Consider the following 12483-nt stretch of genomic DNA (forward strand, 5'->3'; position numbering starts at 1 on the left):
GAAAGGATGTCGCCAATACTGGGAGCAGTTCGTCAGACTTTCGTCACAGACGCTTTCCTGCTCAACATCCCAAGTTCAGCGGTTTCAGAAGGGAACATTTTGACGACGAGCGTGATGGTCAAAGAGAGATACGAATATCATCCCACTAGAGAGTGCCTCATGACGTATCCCTTGGCGTTTCCTGTATTGAGGAGCACATGGCTTTTCAACGCCTTGAACGAAAGGATCGCCTTGATGTTTGAGACTGGCCAAGTGGATGGAATCCAACAGGAAACGGAAATAAAAACTGGAGTGTCCATCGTAGCAGAGGCTGGAGAGGAATCTCCTCGAAGCTTTTCACTGAGCGATGTGCTTTTTTCTTTCATTTGTCTGATTGTAGGGCTATGGATAAGTTACTTTGTATTTGTGGCCGAGCTACTGATTGATCTGATGAAATGAGGTTCCTTTTTAGGTATCGCGTCAGAACCATGAAGGGAGTAGGGATTTGAGTTCTCCGTGATCCTTTCCAAAAAGGCAAAAACTGAACAAATAATTTAAATTATGTTGTTAGTTTGAGGAGAAGGTGGAGAAATGGCGCTGGGATGGGTCCACTGTGGACACCATTTTGCGAGGAAAACGAAGCCAAGAAATTCTAAAAATGTTTCAATCAGAGTCAACAAATGTTTGTAAATGTGGTTAATGAGCTCATTAGAACAAAAACATTTATGTGTGCTTGCAAGCACTGAGAAAAATGTATGCACTCACGCTTCATAAATTATGGATCGAGGTCATAAACAGACTGAGACTGAGAAAAATTTGATGCCGACCTATAGATCGAGATAGAGTCCATTTTATAGTAAGAATAAATACACATACGAAGAGTATATACTCTGAGTCCGTACCGCATGGCCCCTGCGTCTATACCGTATGGACCCAGATCATACCCAGATTGCACTGCGCAAAAGCTGAAGATCCACCTTAAGGGTGCTGATTTTTCAGCACTACCTGGCAAGAATGTCGGCGGAGGAGGTGTAGCGGCGGCGTCTATCAGAATAAACCCTTTCAGCACTCATTCGGGGCGGGCGACAAGATGCGACCGAGGATGCCATTTCTGCCGGAAATCGTGCGACCCTCCCGTTGGAACCGGGGTAGGAAAGGGTGAAATTTGCAACGTCGCACGGCGCGATGCAGCGGCGACGTAAACCCGAAAATATGAATTACGTGCACCGAAAGTGGAGCACTAGGAGCGCGGGAGCATCGGGCATAGGTGCCGCGACTCAACCCCTTCACCGTTATTTACAACTTCCGCCACACGGCCAAAACATCACTTCCTGCCCCCCCCCCCCTTTCCACCTCGGCTGGCCTGTACTCGTTGTTGCTAAATCGGGCGATTTACGTACCCAGGGGGTGGAAGAACCCCTAAAACCTGCGGGCTGATTGTTGAAATTGATAGACAAAGCAAAAGACAAAGAGGACAAATGGGATATGGAGCTCACTGAAAAGAGAATATCGGCGTATTTACTAAGAAAAGGGTAAAATTACCAAGAATTCAGGGTTCTATTTGATCCCAGTTTTTTCTTGATAAACTTACCATTTATGGGTTTGGTAATTTTACCGAGAAATCTCGGAAAATTGTTGAACTTTCTCGGTAATTTGACTGGACCTTGGTAAAAACGCCAATATTTTTTATCGACTGTGGTAGAATTACCGAGATAAAGTGGCAAAGTTACCCGGAATTGATTACCAATAAAAGTGGTATTCTTACCTGAATAAAACAGTAAAAATATCGGTTTTTAGGTAAGCGTACCAGTTGTCTTGGTAAAATTACCAGTAATTGGTAAAAAAAGTGAGATTGTAAAGGTACCAACCTTGGTAAAAACGTCGAGAATTTTTTTTCAGTGAGGGATCCTATTGGTGGAAGCGGGTGGTTACAATGAACAAAGGAGGTAGGTAATAGACTAACTAACGCCAATCCACAAGAGATCTTATAGTTAGTCCATCATTTATCCCCTAAGTCTACAAGAACCACTCAAACTAACCAATAGAAACTCCTTATGTCTTCTTTGTCTATAAATTTCGATAATCGGCCCGCTGGATCAAAACTCAGCTATCAATCTGGCGAGGTCAAGGTTCTGATGCTTGGTTCTGAGAAAACCAATCCGAAATATCTACCTATTACTGCGGGCTGCAGTGATTCGAAAACACACTGATCTCTGCGGACTGATTACTGAATCCGATAGATAAATAAGACAGAGGGAAAATGAAGCAACCCCATTGGTGGAACCCGGTAGTTGCGGGGACAAAGAGAGAAAATGGTGGACTAACTAAAGGGTCTCTCCAGGGTTTCTGTTAGACAGTCTATTACTTACCTCCTTTGTCTATTGCAACTACCCGCTTCTACTGATAAGATTGCTCCATTTTCACTTTGTCTGTAGCTTTGTCTATTAATTTGAATAAACAGCCCGCTGATCGGCGCGTGGAAACCTACTGTGCGGTGACCTCCCTGTAGTTTGATAGAGTAAAGATCATGTGGCCCAGGGTCAACGGCCGGGTAGTTCGTGACCCATATCCGATGAGGTCTAAATTTGATGCCACAAATATTAAGAAAAGGCAACCGACATTCTGTGTTAATGGGAGGTAGAACGCAAAGGAACCTAAACGTGGGGTTAATAAGTTTTGGTTAGTTTTTCTTTGAATCACATTGAAATAATCTTTGGGGTTAAATATTTGCAACCTCGTTAAAATCCGGCGCGAGCCAGCATAATTTGGATTACATTTTGCAATAAGGAACCACTATTTCTGGCCCATTTTAGAAACAACATACATGCTATCGGTTTCCCTACGCAGATATGTGCTTTTATGGGAGAGCCAGAGATAGTGGTTCCTTATTGCAAAATGTAATGCATTAAACCTCGATCACATTAGTGACAGTCAGATGCGCTAGCAAGTGGCGAACTCAGAGTGATACCGTGAGAAATTAGAGTACATTAGTTCAGCAGGACATTTTCCTTTACTTTCTAACCTTACTTTTACCTTACTTTTTAACCTACGGTTTCGGTCGATTTGACCAAACATTTGATGGATCAACTAAGTCCTTCTCAGTGATCGGGCCGAAAAAAAGTACAAAAAAAGAAGAGGAGATTGATTAATAAGCAAAATTTTTTGGGCATTCGTGTTTGGAAAATCAGAACTCTAAAGCACGGAAAAAACCTCAACAGAGCGGCGATACATGTTAAAAAATTATTTCCGCATTAAAGTTGGCAACCTCAAACGCATCAGTTTTGATGGATTACAAGTTCCGCATCTCATTGCTCAGCGACTTAGAGTTTTTATTCGTTCTCATTACATTACTTTTAATTTAAGATAAATAAGGGTAGGAACATTTTCAAAATTACCCCCTTCTCGGATTTTTTTCCGACTGAAACCTCGTTCGGTTCGTGCTTTACTTCAGCCCTCCTCGATTAGAAAATAGCGCTACGCACTACCCTCTTCCTTAAGCCCTTCCGTCTCTGCTGTTTGAATCCACTTACAAGTTCATCGAATCTTGACCTTTCCCATGCTTCATTCTCTAATTAATCATATGTCACGAGATTTATGCCTTAAAATCGTGGCGCCTGTGATCTCACCGAGAAATTGAGTATACTCCGAAAGAGATACTTTCGGTGTCATCTTTAATGTTTATCTACGAGTTACATTTAGATGTTCATTGTGCTTCGTTCTTTTAATGGAAAAAAAGATTGAGCAGTTCATCAGAAAAAAAGCCTCTTGGATCCAGAGCCCAGACTCTTATAAAATTTAATAAGAAAACATACTCTCGATTCGATGGGATTTTGTTTGGAATCGAGAGCCAGGCGGATTTCCTTTTGATTTAAGCAAAATTCCGATGAATCAAGATCATTTTTTCATGTCAAATTTCTTAAGAGTCTGAACTTTAGACCCAATGAACTTTGTTTCCTGAGTTTCATCATTCTTCGAAAAATGATTAAAAATAAGTTCTAAGTATGAAAAAAAATGTATCACTGAAAAAAAATTATACATTAAAAAATTCCTTGGAGGAGAAAACGTTTTATTGAACTGAGATACTTTTTTTATTTAAATTCAGAGACAACCAAAGTCATCGATGACAAAGGTACATTCCTATAAATGGAGAAAAAGTTATCTTGCTCCTTATTTCTTCAGTCGAAAAAAAAAAAAAATCTCATAGTCGAAACAAATTTTAAAGCAAAAAAAAAATCTTCAAAAAAGGAAAAAAACGTCTTCTTTAAAAAAAGGTTCGTTAATTATAATTGATCAATATTGCTATGACCTACATTGCATCTTTTGCAAAAGCGCCTATCTGCTGGGTGGAGAAAGAGATAATTTAAGTCGTATAGAGCCTGAGCTTGGAATAGTTCTTTACAAAAGGTCTCGCACAATGTAGGACTAAAATTGAAATAGCCTCTTATCTTGGACAGCTTTGCGAATACCGATAGTTTTTTTTTCTTAATAAAAAAAAGTAAAACACCCTGCTTTTTCTCCTAATAGTCGCTCCGTGATGTAAGTATATTTAATACATCTGAAGCGAGGAGTTGCATGTTGGGAGAATGAATATGATTTTCCATAGCTTGTCCGCAAAATACAATCAGACGTGGAGCGAACGGTGATCTGTACTGTTATGCTAAGGAAGAACGACGTATGAACATTGGAGAGTTGCCAAATTTCCCCGGATAAAATATGTATTTCTGAGGAAAGTTATGCATATTTTTCCTAAAAAATTTCAGATATTTGTGATTTAATTGCAAAAAAAACATTCGAAGAAAAACATCGACAATTTTCCCAGAGAATTCGTTACTTATTAAAAGAAACATGGCAACGTCCAGGGCCGGATTTACCAATAGGCTACATAGGCTGTAGCCTAGGGCGCAACATTCTGAAGGGCGCAAAATCTTTGAGAATTTTTTTTTTTTTTTTTTTTTTAATTTAACGAGTCTTTTGTTACTTTCCATTTTCCAAAACCAACTTGCAAACGTAAACGTACCTACCTCAAAACTGTTTAAAATTGTGTTTTTTGAAAGGTGAATTTGAACATTTTCTTGATACCTAACATCCTCCTTCTGATCTGGAAGGGAGGGGCTCCTGGGGGACACCCCCCCCCCCCCACGAGAGCGCCTACTTTTAAGGGTGCCACCCTAAGTTTAGCCTAGAGCGCTAAAAATGTAAATCCGGCCCTGCGGCCGAGCCTTTTCCCGAATGCCAAGTCGCGCTAAATTAAGAATTGCTACTCGAAATGCAAAATGATGACACAGACACGCCGCCCCTTCGTCTAAGAAATCAGGGAAGGGATTTCTTTCTTTTTTTGGCCCGTACTTCACATCTCCACTGTGAACAGGGCCGGATTTACCAATAGGCTGCATAGGCTGTAGCCTAGGGAGCAACATTCTGAGGGGCGCAACATTTTTGAGAATTTATTATTTTTTTTTCTTTTTAATTTAAGTAACGAGTCTTTCGTTATTTTTTGTATTTTCCAAAACCAACTTGCAAACGTAAACGTAAACGTACCTCAAAACTGTTTAAAATCGTGTTTATTAAAGGTGAATTCGAACATTTTCCTGACACCTAACATCCTCTCTCTGATCTGAAGGTGAAGGGGAGGGGCGTCTGGGGAAACCCCCCCCCCCCCCCACGAGAGCGCTTACTTTTAAGGGTGCCACCCTAAGTTTAGCCTCGGGCGCTAAAAATGTAAATCCGGCCCTGGCAACGTCTGAAGGCTCATACGGTGTTTCCTCTTAGTAAGGCAGTATGGATCTACCGCGAGAGCGCGATATCTTCAACTGAGTTCGCTTTTTTATACAGCCATTGAATGAGCGTCTGTAAAATAGATTTTATCACCAAAACTCAACAAAAAGACCCCGAGATCCGTACAAAGAAAAGGACATCGGAGAAGAAGGTAAAAGAAGGTAAAAAAACCTCCCCGGCCAGGTGTTGGCAAAGTCACCCCTTTCGGAAACCGGAGTCCTCGAGGGCGACTCCCTGTGAAATCATTTCATTTTTATGTCGAAAGGGTGGAGGTCGCTCACGAATCATATTTAGCTTAATATCAGCGCGTATGTAAATGCGTTATGAAACCGTGTCTAGTTTTGCAAAAAGGGAAGGGTCGGGGGATGACCAATACTTAATAAAAAACGCCGTAAAACGTAGCATATTTACGTGCGACTGATTATCCTATTATACTTGCGCGGTCCACATACTCCTCGCGAATTGAATGGTCCATACCGGGGGTACCTCCCGTATAAATTGCGAGTTTGTGCCTGTAATTTTTACGTGGATTCTATGTCCAACCGAGTGCATCCCTCTGGATGGGGCCCGGTGCCTGATGGAGGGTAGCCTCCGTGGCTATGCAAATATCGGTCAGGGATTTACCCTTTGAACGGCCCTCCTCGCGCGCATAGCTAATAAGGCGTGGTGTTTTTATACGAATATACTCGTTAGTGCATTAAAAAGAGAGCCCAGTTGAGAAATATAATTTACGGGTTCGGAGGCCCATTTATTACGCGTATCTTCCTTTATTTTTACACGTTTGAATAGCGCGGGCTGCCATGTCGGGCTAAGGAAAAACGCCGTATGAGATTCCAGACGTTGCCAAATTTCCTTCGACAAATCACGAATTTTCCGGAAAGTTTGTGAATATCTTTTAAACAAAATTTCCGGGAATATCGTTCGTAATCCGATCTAAAGAGTCTGAAAATTTCAAGGGAAAACATGCACAACTTTCCGCAAAAATACATGTTTTATCCGCGGAAATTTGACAACATCCGAAGGCTAATACGGCGTTCCTCCAAAGCAGGGTAGTGTTGGACGTCTGACGGATCGGGGCAGAATCAAGTATTCATTTTTATCGAACGATTTGAATATGAGTGTATGACTCGATCGAAAGTGACTTGAGAATTTGCATTTTCCCGGCCGGCTTCCAGCGCGGCGGCAGCAGTTCCGATCCTTCAATTTAAGATCTATTCTTTTCGGCCGCCCTATTGAAGCCTCAGCCCGATTGGTTTTCGGCCGGCGGTTCCATTGATTGAGCGTAATTAATGTTGCAAAGGGTTGCGGGATCTATTTACCCCTGCATTTGCGTATTGTCAGCTTTCGATGCGTTTTCACTGCGGCTCACACATGCAAATCTCCCGGATTTATTATTATCATTTAAATTTCCCTACGCAGCTCCCCACGCCGCGCTGGTAAACTGAGCCATAACCAAATTACAGTCCTTACTTCCGCTGTCGAACACTGATTTATCCTCATCAAGGTGCATGCGAGTAACTTATGCAAGCGGGCTAAATGAATCATCGGTGATTTTTAAATCTCTTCCGATAGGAGTCGAGCTTGGGTATCAAAATAAATTACATGACAACAAATACCGAGTGACAGAAGCTCCAGGATCGCTGCATTGCCATTTAAATGTTATGCATGACGTGGGCCATTAAGGGGGAGGATTTCAGCAACCTTCGTCGTTGAGCTCTGGGCCCGTTTTTGAGTGCTGAAATTCTACGCAAATGACTTTGAGGGATGCATGCTGATGTGTGGAGAGCTACGCGTAAGTTTGGAGTGAAATCTTTGTTAAGTTGATGCATTTACTCGAATATTTCAAGTCTCTTATTATTTGACTTTGAGCGAATCTCAGTTGGATCGCATTTCGCAAAAAGGAACCAGCGCAATTACAACGTTGTTAAAATGTTAAGTCTTTAGAATTATCTAAACTATCTCCCGAATTAGCAAATAATTTTTGCATCCCACCAAAAAATGTTTACGTTTAAAGGGAAAAAATTGTGTAACTTTTAATACAGTACACATAATTCAGTACTTTTAGAAGAAAAAAAAAGTTGCACAGTTTTGGAAACAATGTAATCACGCTGGTTCCTTTTTGTTACATGCGATCCAATTGAGGGGCTTGCAGGTATAGGCGCATAAGTGCAGTTTTGGAAAAAATCAAGATATTCATGAACTCAGCTAAAAATAGTCCGAAACTACATTCTTGAAAAACTCACAGCTAAAATCCAACTTTAAAGCATCAAAGTGAGGTTAAGCTTCCTTTCTGCCATCATTAGGCTCCATGTGAGTAATTTTGAAACTTTAAACATGAATTTCTTGAAAAAGCAAAAACTGCACTGATGCGCCTATTCCTCCAAAAGCGCATCGACTATGAAAGACACCCTGGATCAGAAAAAATTTGACTTGGATTCGTTTGGAATCATATGGTTCCGGAGTTCAACTTATTTGAACCATCTTCTCCCGAGTTCAATCATAATGTATTCACGTTCACTTTCAGATGAGATGTGTCACCATCACTTTCTCCGTCGGTCGGTAATATTACACCAGTTGTTATTTACCAACTGTAGTTGCACTGCAAAAAAAAAGACTTGCTTTGAGCAGAAATATTCTTGAATCTGCGACCGAGAGGAAATTTTCTTTGAACCATGCAGAAGAGATGATTTTGGCAAAAAGAAACTAACTCAAGCTGAGCAGATCCCCGCTTAATTCATGCGATTTTATTATTGATTCGAGAAGAAACTTTTTTGACGGCAAATTCAAGTTATTTATTTTTTTTTCCAGTGTGCACGACGATTCCCGGTACGATAACCAAATTTTCGTTCAACCGAAGTAAAATTGCGAGTGGTGTTGTCGACATAAACAAAACATTGTAAAATAACGGGAAAACTACTGGAGATTCTCTGACTTTACCAGCATTTCGAAGAACACATTTCTAGGTTCTAGGAGTGGAAGACGGTTCTCTTCAGATTGCGAGCGAAAACAGGGGGCGTTCTTTCAAGTGCGGCTGGCGAAGCGTCGCCGATTCGATAATTGACTATCGATATATTCCCATTCGAATTTGCGGTAATAAAATCGAATATCAAGGCGTCCGGTCCATCATTTCCTAACACCCTGATAATCGATCATTTTCCGTAGCTTGGAACGGCAGATCAATCGATCCATCGCAAAGCACGAGACCAGCAGCGGGACGCGAACGATCGATTATCGATATTTCCCCATTTGAAGCTATGGTAAAGAATCGATTATTAAAGTGTTTGCGGCGATCACCCTGTTCATCGATATTTTTCCATAGATTTAAATGGCAGATCGATCGATATATCGCAAAGCACGCCACGCCACAGCACGACGCGATTGAAAAGAAGCGGTCGGAAGCGCGGGAGGAAAAGACGGGGAAAGAAAAATCGTTAGCCACGTCTCGTCCATTAAAACGCCCAATTTGTAATCCTTTGTCTCGGGAGGGTAATGATATATCGAAAGCAATTACACCGGATCTGCCCGGGATTCACCCATTCGTGAAAAAGGAGCGGAGTGCTGTTTGAAATTTTTAATGTTATCATTATTAAACATACCCCCGTTTTCTATAAAATGCAGGTACACCTACATGAGCACGGCTGCGGCGCGCGGAGCCTCATCCGGTCTTAAAAAACAATGGTCAATCTAACAACAACGACTTCAATATTTTCGTTCAAACATATGTTTCCGTTCTAATCCTGTCGCGCTCGCGTCCTCCCTTACCGATATTGTCAGCGTTGCCAATTTCCAGGGTTGCCACGGAATTTAGAAAATGAAATTCCCTCACATTTCCCCGATTTCCCGGACACATTTTGGTGAAATTTCCTGACAATTGAAGATCTGACGGATGGTTGAGAAGGCATAATTGAAAATAGTTTTCAGGCAAAATTTCTTGTTCGAAATCTCAAACTCATTCTAACTGGCAAATGAAGGTGATTTGAGAAATTTTCCTTGACATTTTCATCATTTTCCCTGACATTTCCCGGTTCTCCCTGACTTTTGACAATTCCCTGACATTTCCCGGTTTTCTCTGACTGTGGCAGCCCTGGATTTCACCCATTGTTTTCACGAGAAGAAAAACAAGGATGCCGGATAATTTTCTTACATATTGTCGTTTCTCCCACTAAAGAACGTTATCAGGGTCTGGCTAAAAATCAGTATGTTTATCCAGCACTTTTTCAGTACATTCCCAAGAAGTTCAGTACCTCCACAACAGAAAAATTCAGTACTTTTTCAGTACCTCCATTTGATGAAATTTAGAATCTTTCAAAATTTTGAATTTCTCGCTCAAATGCACCACTAGACAAGGAACGAAGCTAAGGATTCTGATACATGTTTCTTTACCAAAATTTCACGTAGAACACGATTCGTGTGACGAAAATTACTGGAATTGACTCCTAATCAAGATATTAAATGTTTCTTGACGCGTGAATTCAAACCTCCTGCTCATGAAAACACAATAGTCTACGTGAGTCAAATCACAAACCAAACTAAGCCGTGGCAGTCTATGCGACACGTAAGTATCGCAATCTCAATCTTGACGCTTTGGCTCAGCTATAGCAAATTGTTTACACTTTGACCGATAAGGGGTGGAGCATGAACAATGTTTGATTGAGAAGCCTGACAAAACTGTTGTAGTGTGCGATTTGACTAACGTAGAGTATTGTGATTCTTGTAACCGGACAATTCAAATGTCCCATAGCCAATTTTAAGTAAAAACGTTAATATCTCAGATAGGAGTTGCTTTCAGTAATTTTCAATGCAAGAATCGAGTTCTACATGAAATTCTGGCTAGAAAACATGTATCAGAATGCTTAACTTCGTATCTTATCTAGAGGTCCATTGCGGCAAAAGTGAAAAAATGCCGGATCTTCTTGCGGATATTCAGCACTTTTTCAGTACTTCCGTACCGCCCTTAAAAATCAGCACTATTTCCGGAAATTTCGGACTTGTAGACGTTCAGACGCGACGACATTTTAACGTTGCCAAATTTTCCCTCACAAATTGCAATTTTAATTGTAGTATCTTGGGCATCTTTGACTGAGAATATCACTGTTTTTTCATTTGATCCAATGCCAAAATCAGAAAAAATTTGGACAGAAATTGCACTTGTACATTCTTGTGAAAAATCGAATCGTTTGAGTCAATTTGACTCCCTCGGAGTAGAATTACGCCCTTCGCCTAGGAAACGACGATATGCGTCGCAGGCAAATAGTGAAATCAGGCATTTTGGCAAATAGTCAAATATATACACGTGGATTGAAACTCTGATTCTGTTCCTAATTTTGGACAAAATAATTCATGGCTGATGTAAGATAGATTTCACTGTAACAAAGTATATGACAAACAATTTTCAGGTCGTGGGCGAACATTCATGTTGAAATTTTCGGCATATTAATAGAACACAGAATTCCGAGGATTTTAACTTTTAAATACATGAGAAACATTTGAAGAGGGAGGAACGAGGAGAGTTTGTAGATTTGATGGGTGAATTTTCCCAAAACATTGAAAACTTGTGAGCTCTTGGTCATAAATTTACAACATTTCGCGAACTGTCCAAAGACTACTTGCCTGTGACATGGGTGTGAACACTGAACAGCGGATGTTGAGTCTTTAAGTTTTGAGAAAATCGTGTTCGAAGATTCCAAGGCTTTTTTCTTCTAAGGAGTTCCATCCAGGTGAGTTAATTTGACTTTTAGACTGGGAATTGGACGCAATTCCTGGTTTCATTATCTTTGCATGAGACAGACATTGAAAGAAATGCCTGCTAAATGGCAGCGTAAGAGGAACGATTTTCTCATTCCTCGCAGATCGGACTTAAACGACCGGTCGAAAAACGCACTCTATAGCGAATCAAACGTGAATTGTTATTGGCTACGGCATGAGCCGCTCGCACAATATGCATGAGATGAAGGACGATGCAATTTCAGCCCTTTCGCGACTGCTTAATCCGCCGTGCTAAGGTGAAACGCCGTATGGACATTTGAACGTTGCCAAATTTCCTTCGACAAAATAATCATTATCTGGGAGTTAAGAAGATTTTTCTTATATCTCAAACAAATCAGATTACAGGGCGAAGGATATTTCACGAAAAATTCCAGGAACAATGTAAATCACTAAAACCAAAAACCAGTTTATTTTTGGGGGGAAATTTGGCAACGTCTGTTTGTTCATAAGGCGTTTTTCCTTGACATGGCAGTAATAGACTCAGAGTTGGGCGAACGCAACAACGAGCGGGAGACAAACGCCGTGCGAGGATTCAGATGTTGCCAAATTTCCTCCGATTCAATATTTAATTTTGACGAAAGTTACGCGCATTTTTCCTATGAATTTATAAATATACTTTACGATAAAATTCCGACAAAAATTTGTGTCGAATGAAAAACAAGAGTATCCCAAAAGTTTCTCGGAGAAGTCCTCACGCGTCAAAGGAAACTAAGCAGCGCTCAGAGGCACATACGACGTTTTTCCCGAGCGCGCGGCGGGCGAGCGGGAGAGGTGAAGGGTCGCGATTGGAATGAAATATGAAGGCGAGACCAGCTTCGGAGTTCTCTCATAAAATTCGCGAAATCATAAAAAAGTGCGGAGAGTATTTAGCCATGGTGCGCCGCGCAGCCCCTTCTCCAAAACGCTTCCTCCATTCCACCCTTCTCCCCCCCCCCTCCGCGGCGGTCGCGGATGATGGCCATA

The 12483-nt window shown here is 41.1% G+C and overlaps 1 protein-coding gene across 1 annotated transcript in view; it reads right to left on the reverse strand.

The window, feature by feature from the left end:
* LOC109029629 (uncharacterized) overlaps window positions 1-12483 on the reverse strand; it is a 203587-nt gene that overhangs the window by 13576 nt on the left and 177528 nt on the right. The gene's annotated exons all lie outside the window — the stretch shown is intronic.

The sequence above is a fragment of the Bemisia tabaci genome, chromosome 7, assembly GCF_918797505.1.
Source record: "Bemisia tabaci chromosome 7, PGI_BMITA_v3".
NCBI lineage: Eukaryota > Metazoa > Arthropoda > Insecta > Hemiptera > Aleyrodidae > Bemisia > Bemisia tabaci.